Here is a 7822-nt window from a genome sequence, read left to right on the forward strand (position 1 = left end):
TACCAAATTCCAAATTCTTATTTCCATATTTCAAATCCCAAATTCCAAAATATGGTGCTGGATTGCGTTGGAGTACTAACAGGTGCGTCAAATTGACATTTGAGTCTTTGTTTACAAAAGCGGATTAGAGCCAGCCTAATTTCCGAATTTAATTTTCAAATTCAAAATTCCAAATTCCAAATACCAAATACCACATTCAAATTCCAAATTCCAAACTCCAAATTTCAAATTTCAAATTCCAAATTTAAATTTCCAAATTCCAAATACCAAATTCCAAATTCCAAATTCCTATTTCCAATTTCAAATCCCAAATTCCAAATTCCAAACTACAAATTCAAAATATGGTGCTGGATTGCGTTGGAGTACTATCAGGTTCGTAAAATCGACATTCGAGTCTTTGTTTACAAAAGCGGATTAGAGCCAGCCTAATTTCCGAATTTAATTTTCTGAATTCAATTTTCAAATTCCAAATTCCAGATTCCAAATTCCAAATTCCAAATTCCAAATACCAAATTCCTAATTCCAAATCCCAAATTCCAAATTCCAAATACCAAAATCCAAATTTAAATTTCCAAATTCCAAATTCCAAATTTCATATACCAAATTCCAAATTCCAATTCCCAAATTCCAAGTTTCAAATTCCAAATTCCAATTTCCATACTCCGAATTCCAAATTCCAAATTCAAAATATGATGTTGGAGTGCTATCAGATTCGTCAAATCGACATTTGAGTCTGTGTTTACAAAAGCAGGTTAGGGCCAGCCTAATTTCCGAATTTAATTTTCTGAATTCAATTTTCAAATTTCAATTTTCAGTTTTCATTTTTCAATTCTCAATTTTTCATTTATGTATAATCCGAACTTCCGTTTGTATAATATTGTTTCTTCAAAATGTTGTCGAACTTCACTCCATTTCGACTTCTTCCAACACAATTTTTTATATTGAAAGCCCACGCTCGAGCTCAAAAACTCATTTGAATAAATTCGCATGGGTAGTTTTTAATTTTCGCAAGGGAAAGTTTATGCATGGTAATTCGGGGCGTAATTATTGGGTGATTCGATGAAAGACGCATAATCCAAATGAGATACTATATTCTACAGACTTAATGAACTCATTTTGACCGAAACGAGGCAAGAGGCCAAGCCGTAATTTTGTAGAATTAACGGCGGCAGTAAAGTATGGGTATGCATGCAATCGATCCAAGTAATCGAAAATAAGAAACAAGAGTGACACAAAAACGTGCAAAAAACGATAATCATTGCCGAGTTGCCGTGTATCGGCCGACCCATCGTGCGCATCAGGTTGACTCCTTTTGACATTTGAGTTAAGCGGTTTCAATTATGAATCCAAAGCACTCATTCCAACTTGATATGTGTGATAACTTCATTAATGAGCAACGGAGTGGTGACCTCGCCAGGAGTTATTGCAAGTGACGAGTGGTCGTCGAAATCCGTTATCGATAAGCAAGCCAGGAAAGGAAAGAAAGTAATTCGAACCGCTGCCACTGCCGGAGGACCATAGTTTGTTAATTGAATTGCAATATTCGGAACAACTGCCATTTTCACGATGTAGATAGAAGCCGGTCTTAGGGTCCAGGGCACGACATGTCGAGTGCAGGTGGTCTCCTGAAAGTCGCTTGCAGTTACAGTTATTTTTCGATTTTTATTAGTTACTTTCGAATTTAGTGCTGGTCGCGATATTTATATCATAACTGGATAAGTGCTTTCTGGCGTTCAACATGCAGATCATTTCGGAAATGCGCTTCTTAAATGGGCAACTGTACGAAATTAAACTGAAAAGAAAGTAATCAAAGATAAAACGGCATCAGTCATTTGCCATAAAAATATTTATTTGTAATGATGTCACTAAACACATTGTTCCAGCATCTGTCGAGTGACATTTTTCGATCGCATGCTGTATTGAAAAATGAACTGAGTGATGATGCTTGTAGCACATGAGCGTCCAACTGGTAATTGTTCCTTTAGCAAAGATCTTCAGATCATCTTAGCAATTTTCTTTCATGTCATTTTTTCGCCAATTTCGTTTCCTGTGTTCGTAAAAAGTGACCAGCCCATTGAAATCTGCCGTGTTCTATACGATTATACATTCGATACAGCTTATTTATGAGTTGGCTAAAACAAAACATTACCGACATGTCCACCTGGGAAACAGTGTTACGATAAACGGGAATACTTTCGAAGTGGTGGATGAATTCGTCTACCTTGGATCCTTGCTAACGACTAATAATAATGTAACTCGTAAAATACAAAGGCGCATCATCTATGGGAGTCGGACCTACAACTGTCTCCAGAAGAAACTGCAGTCAAAATTATTCACACCAGCACCAAATGCCGCATGTACAGAGCGCTCATTAGGCCGATTGTCCTCTACGGACATGAGACTTGGACCATGCTCGAAGAGCAATCGAGCACTTGAAGTATTTGAGAGAAGCGTACTCAGGACCGGCGGTGTGCAAGAGAAGAATGAACCACGAGCTCGCCCAACTCCACAGCGAACCCAATATCCAGAAGGTGGCTTAACCTTCAAGGGTATGATAGGCAGGGCATATTGGAAGAATCCCGGATAGCAACCGTGCAAAGATGGTGTTCGTTTCCGGCTGGGCAAGTACAAGAAGGCGTGCAACACAGCGAGCGAGGTGGGCTGACCAGGTGCACGACTTGGCGAGCGTGAAATGCATTCGAGGATGGAGACTGCCTGTGGCTGCCAGGTGGAAGCAACACTTCGAGACTTTGTTGAATAGTGGAAGTGACGGTGCATCGGTGAACAGAATAAACATTAGCGACTATGGACAAGCTGTGGAGTCACCTACACTAGATGAGGTTAAAAAAGCTGTTAAAGAGCTGAAAAACAATAAGGCTGCGGGGAAGGACCAGCTCCCGGCTGAACTTTTCAAACATGGGAGTGAGGAGCTTTATGAAGTTCTGCACCATATTATGTCGAAAATATGGGAAGACGAGAAATTGCCTGCTAATTGCTCCCCAGGCCATCTGCGAGTTGTGGCGCCTGCCTAGGATGTGGTGGGGTTTGACAGTGGGCCCTGTTAAACCTCTATAAAAAGCTGCACGTATCCGCAAGTAGGCTCCGCCAAAGCGACCGTGTGCCGCTCAAAGCGCACAAGCCCAAGTCCTGGTGTTAGGTGGAACGCTAAATAACCCTGACACGACGGCCCTCCGGCGAGACAGGAGGTGTGCGCAGGCCCAATAAGCCGCCTGGAAAACCAATAATTACGAACAATATAAGAGATAATGCGACTCGATATAATCGGCAAAGACCGGCGACGAATAAAGGATCACGATTGGAAGCTTGGAACATGGAACTGCAAGTCGCTAGGTTTCGCAGGTTGCGACAGGATGATCTACGATGAATTACATCCCCGCAACTTTGACGTCGTGGCGCTGCAGGAGATTTGCTGGACAGGACAGAAAGTGTGGAAAAGCGGGCATCGGGCGGCTACCTTCTACCAAAGCTGTGGCACCACCAACGAGCTGGGAACCGGCTTCATAGTGCTGGGTAAGATGCGCCAACGGGTGATTGGGTGGCAGCCAATCAACGCAAGGATGTGCAAGCTGAGGATAAAAGGCCGTTTCTTCAACTATAGCATCACCAACGTGCACTGCCCACACGAAGGGAGACCCGACGACGAGAAAGAAGCGTAGCTGGAGCAGACATACGATGGATGCCCACTGCGGGACGTCAAAATCGTCATCGGTAACATGAACGCGCAGGTAGGAAGGGAGGAAATGTATAGACCGGTCATCGGACCGGATAGTCTGCACACCGTATCGAATGACAACGGCCAACGATGCATAAACTCCCCAGCCTCCCGCGGAATGGTAGTCCGAAGCACCTTCTTTCCCAGCAAAAATATTCACAAGGCCACATGGAGATCACCTTACCAAGAAACGGAAAACCAAATCGACCACGTTCTAATCGACGGTAAATTCTTCTCCGACATCACGAACGTCCGCACTTACCGCAGTGCGAATATTGTATCCGACCACTACCTCGTTGCAGTATGCCAGTATGCCGGTAGACTAGCCCAAGAATACGTGCAGCAGCTGGAAGTGGCACTCCCAACGGAAGATCAGCTAGGCGCAGCGTCTCTTGAAGATGGCTGGAGAGATATTCGATCCGCCATTGGTAGCACCGCAACCGCTGCACTTGGCACGGTGCCCCCGGATCAGAGAAACGACTGGTATGACGGCGAATGTGAGCAGTTAGTAGAAGAGAAAAATGCAGCATGGGCGAGATTGCTGCAACACCGCACGAGGGCGAACGAGGCACGATATAAACAGGCGCGGAACAGACAAAACTCGATTTTCCGGAGGAAAAAGCGTCAGCAGGAAGATCGAGACCGTGAAGAGACGGAGGAACTGTACCTCCTTGATTCGGCGTACAAAATTATGTCCCGTATTCTGTTCAACATATTGAGACCGCTTGAAGAGTCCTTCGTCGGCGAATACCAAGCAGGTTTTCGTGAGGGCCGATCAACGACGGATCAAATGTTTACCCGTTTACGATTCAGTGAAACGGATATGGAAAATTATGCTTGAACATGGTTTTCCGACGAAACTGATACGGCTGATTCGTATAACGTTCGACGGATCGAAATCAAGTGTAAGGGTTGCGGATGAAATATCGACGTCATTTGTTACCTTAGATGGATTAAAGCAGGGTAATGCACTCTCGAATCGACTGTTCAATATAGCGCTCGAGGGAGCGATTAGGAGAGCTGGTGTGCAAAGAAGCGGTACCATTATCAGAAGATCGCATATGCTCCTGGGATTTGCGGACGATATCAATATTATCGGAATTGATCGCCGTGCCGTGGAATAGGCTTTTGTGCCTTTTAAGAGGGAGACTGCGAGGATTGGACTCACGATCAATATCAGCAAAACGAAGTACATGGTCGCTGGCAATCAACGTGGGTTCATTAGTGGTGGTGGTAGCGAAATGGTGCTGGATGGTGAAAAATTTGAAGTGGTAGAAGAATTTGTGTATCTTGGAACATTAGTGACGTGCAATAATGATGTTACCCGTGAAAAGGCGTATTGCAGCTGCAAATAGGGCTTATTACGGACTTCGTAATCACCTTAAGTCCCGTAGTCTGCAAACGCAAACAAAACTCGCGCTGTATGTTACTCTGATTCTTCCGGTGGCTTTATACGGCCATGAAACATGGACGTTAAAGGAGGCTGATCGGAGAGCTTTCGGAGTGTTTGAGCGTAAGGTGCTGCGGACAATACTCGGCGGTAAACAGGAGAACGGTATCTGGCGGCGTCGCATGAATCACGAATTGTACCAGGTATATAAAGAACTGGATATTATTAAGCTTATACAACACGGCAGACTACGGTGGGCTGGTCACGTTTTTCGTATGCCGGATGCCGGAAGAACGTCAAACGAAGATAATATTTAGTTGACTAGTTTTACTCAATTCGGTGTAAGTTCATCGAAAAGCTGTAGCCCATCAAGTATCAAGTAAGTATGGATAACATAATAAGGCCGATACAAATATTAAATTTATTTTATGTCACATCCCCCCCCCCCCTTCAACTTTCCCAAAATATTGAGGGGGCGAAAAAATTTTTTTTTTTTAATTTTTATTTTTATTTTTAAATTTTGAACTTTTTGCATCACTGTTTTTATCTTGATACGAAATATATCATTTATAGACCATTATTGTGTCCCCAAGAGTATTTTAAATGATAATACGAACATATACTGCCGATAACCGCAAGTCGAGCACATCTGTACAAGGATGTTTTCGATCATTTAGTAATCTGCGTTCAATCATTTAGTAGTTTGTCAATAACACATTCCAGAGGCTAGATTTCAAAATATGTAGTATGGTGGACTTCTAATTCAAAGGTTCATCTACAACTCTGCCTAACAGTTCGATGTTTGAATTTTACTGATAATAGAGCAATAGAGCTAGTAGCAGTAGCTTATACTGAATGATTGGAATTTTGTTATCATTTAGTATAAGTCACTGCAACTAGCACTGTAACTCCTTCAATGGTGGAATTTAAACATCGATATGTTAGGCAGATATATAGAAAAACCTTCGCACCAGAAGTCCACCATATAACACATTTTGGAATTCAGCCTCTGGAATGAGTTATAGCCAAACTACTAAATGATCGAACGCAGATTACTAAATGATCGATAACATCCTTGCATCTGTATATGGAGGCCCATATACAGATATGCTCGACTTGCGGTTAGCGGCAGTATATCTCTATCGGCATAAATATTCTATATCCTATTCTTACAGATTCCGTCTAAGCACCTTGCAATATATGACCGACCCATTTCCATACACGTTTTCGAACATCTATTGTTATCGGTATTTGATGGCTTTTTGGCTCGGCACTGTAAGGCCGTTCGAATTATAAATTTTAGACATCATCTGCGTTATCTTTGCCTAATCACAACACGCTTCACGATAGAGTAGTACATTCGAATTTTGGTTCGTGGATCAATCCGGTTGGGTCTCCAAATATTTCGAAAACTCGCCAAGGTGGCGCCAACCTTTCTGACTCATGGTTCCATGTCAATCCCAATTTCGTTATCTAATGATATCAGACTGTAAAGATATTGAAGTCCTCCGATCGCCCGGCTACTGCAATGTTTGAGGGGCTTTTCCCGTTGACACTCAACTACCTGGTCCTGCGGGCGTTGATGGTGGACCTGACGCAAAAAACATACGGTCACACACGTTTCGTGTTCATTAGCCAAATCAGAGTCGTTCAGATGTTCCACAACAATAACAACCAAAGCAGCTCAAGGTATGATACACGGTCAATCTTACCCACCAAGATATCTTAGATTACTCTGAGAAGTAACAGTGCAGATGAAATGCATCCTTGCCTCACATCAACGACTACTAGAATGAGGTCAGACAAAGCTCTAACCCTATTTGAAAATCCCTTGCAGCCCTGGGCGCCAAACAGATCTTTGTGATTCGATCGACCTTGGAGCCCCTTTAGATTTCCTGCATCGGATGGCTGCTTTTCGAAGAACGCAGCTGAGACTATAAGAAGCTGATCGAACCAACATTTCAGCTTTCCAAGTCAGTGAGTTATTGTGGCGATAATCTTCGGTAGTTGCAGCCATCTTTTCTTCATCGGCCAGGATGTCCACCCACGTCAGCCTATGCTGTCTGCAGCAACGTCCGCCTCTCACTTACAGAGATACATACCGTAGACGGGACTCGTACTTTACTCCTCTGATTCTTCCCGTTGCTCAGCCTTTGATTCTATACGCTTCTCAATCTCCAGTCGGGTTACATCTGTAATCTATTCTATTCACTGAGTGCGCAGCTCATCCAAGTTGATCTCGCCTGTTTCGATAAAAGTATTCTTCGCCGCCCACTTCTATTCTACGCTGCCACCTTCCAGAACATCCACTACTTGAGTGCCATATTCTTCAACGAACGATCTCTTCACAGTTGGATCTTCTAGTCAATCTATGCTGCCGCTAACCGCAAGTCGAGCACATCTTTATATGGAGGCCCATATACAGATGTGCTCGACTTGCGGTTAGCGGCAGTCGACTCCCGAGTGAATTCTCCTGCCGCTGAATTCTGGAAATGCGTGGTCGGATCTTGCCCTTTTAAAAGATGATAGTACAACGCGATGTCATCGCTAGCGTTTATTACGGACTCAAGAAGGCACCGTCTCCATTTTCAGATGATCCATTTCCAGAAGTGCCAAGTACTAGTCCCCACAGCTAAAAGCGGTTCTAGAGAAGTAAGTCAAACGCTATTGGCTGCAGGCGGATGGACTCCCCGATCAAC

This window comes from Armigeres subalbatus, chromosome 1 (genome assembly GCF_024139115.2).
Source record: "Armigeres subalbatus isolate Guangzhou_Male chromosome 1, GZ_Asu_2, whole genome shotgun sequence".
NCBI lineage: Eukaryota > Metazoa > Arthropoda > Insecta > Diptera > Culicidae > Armigeres > Armigeres subalbatus.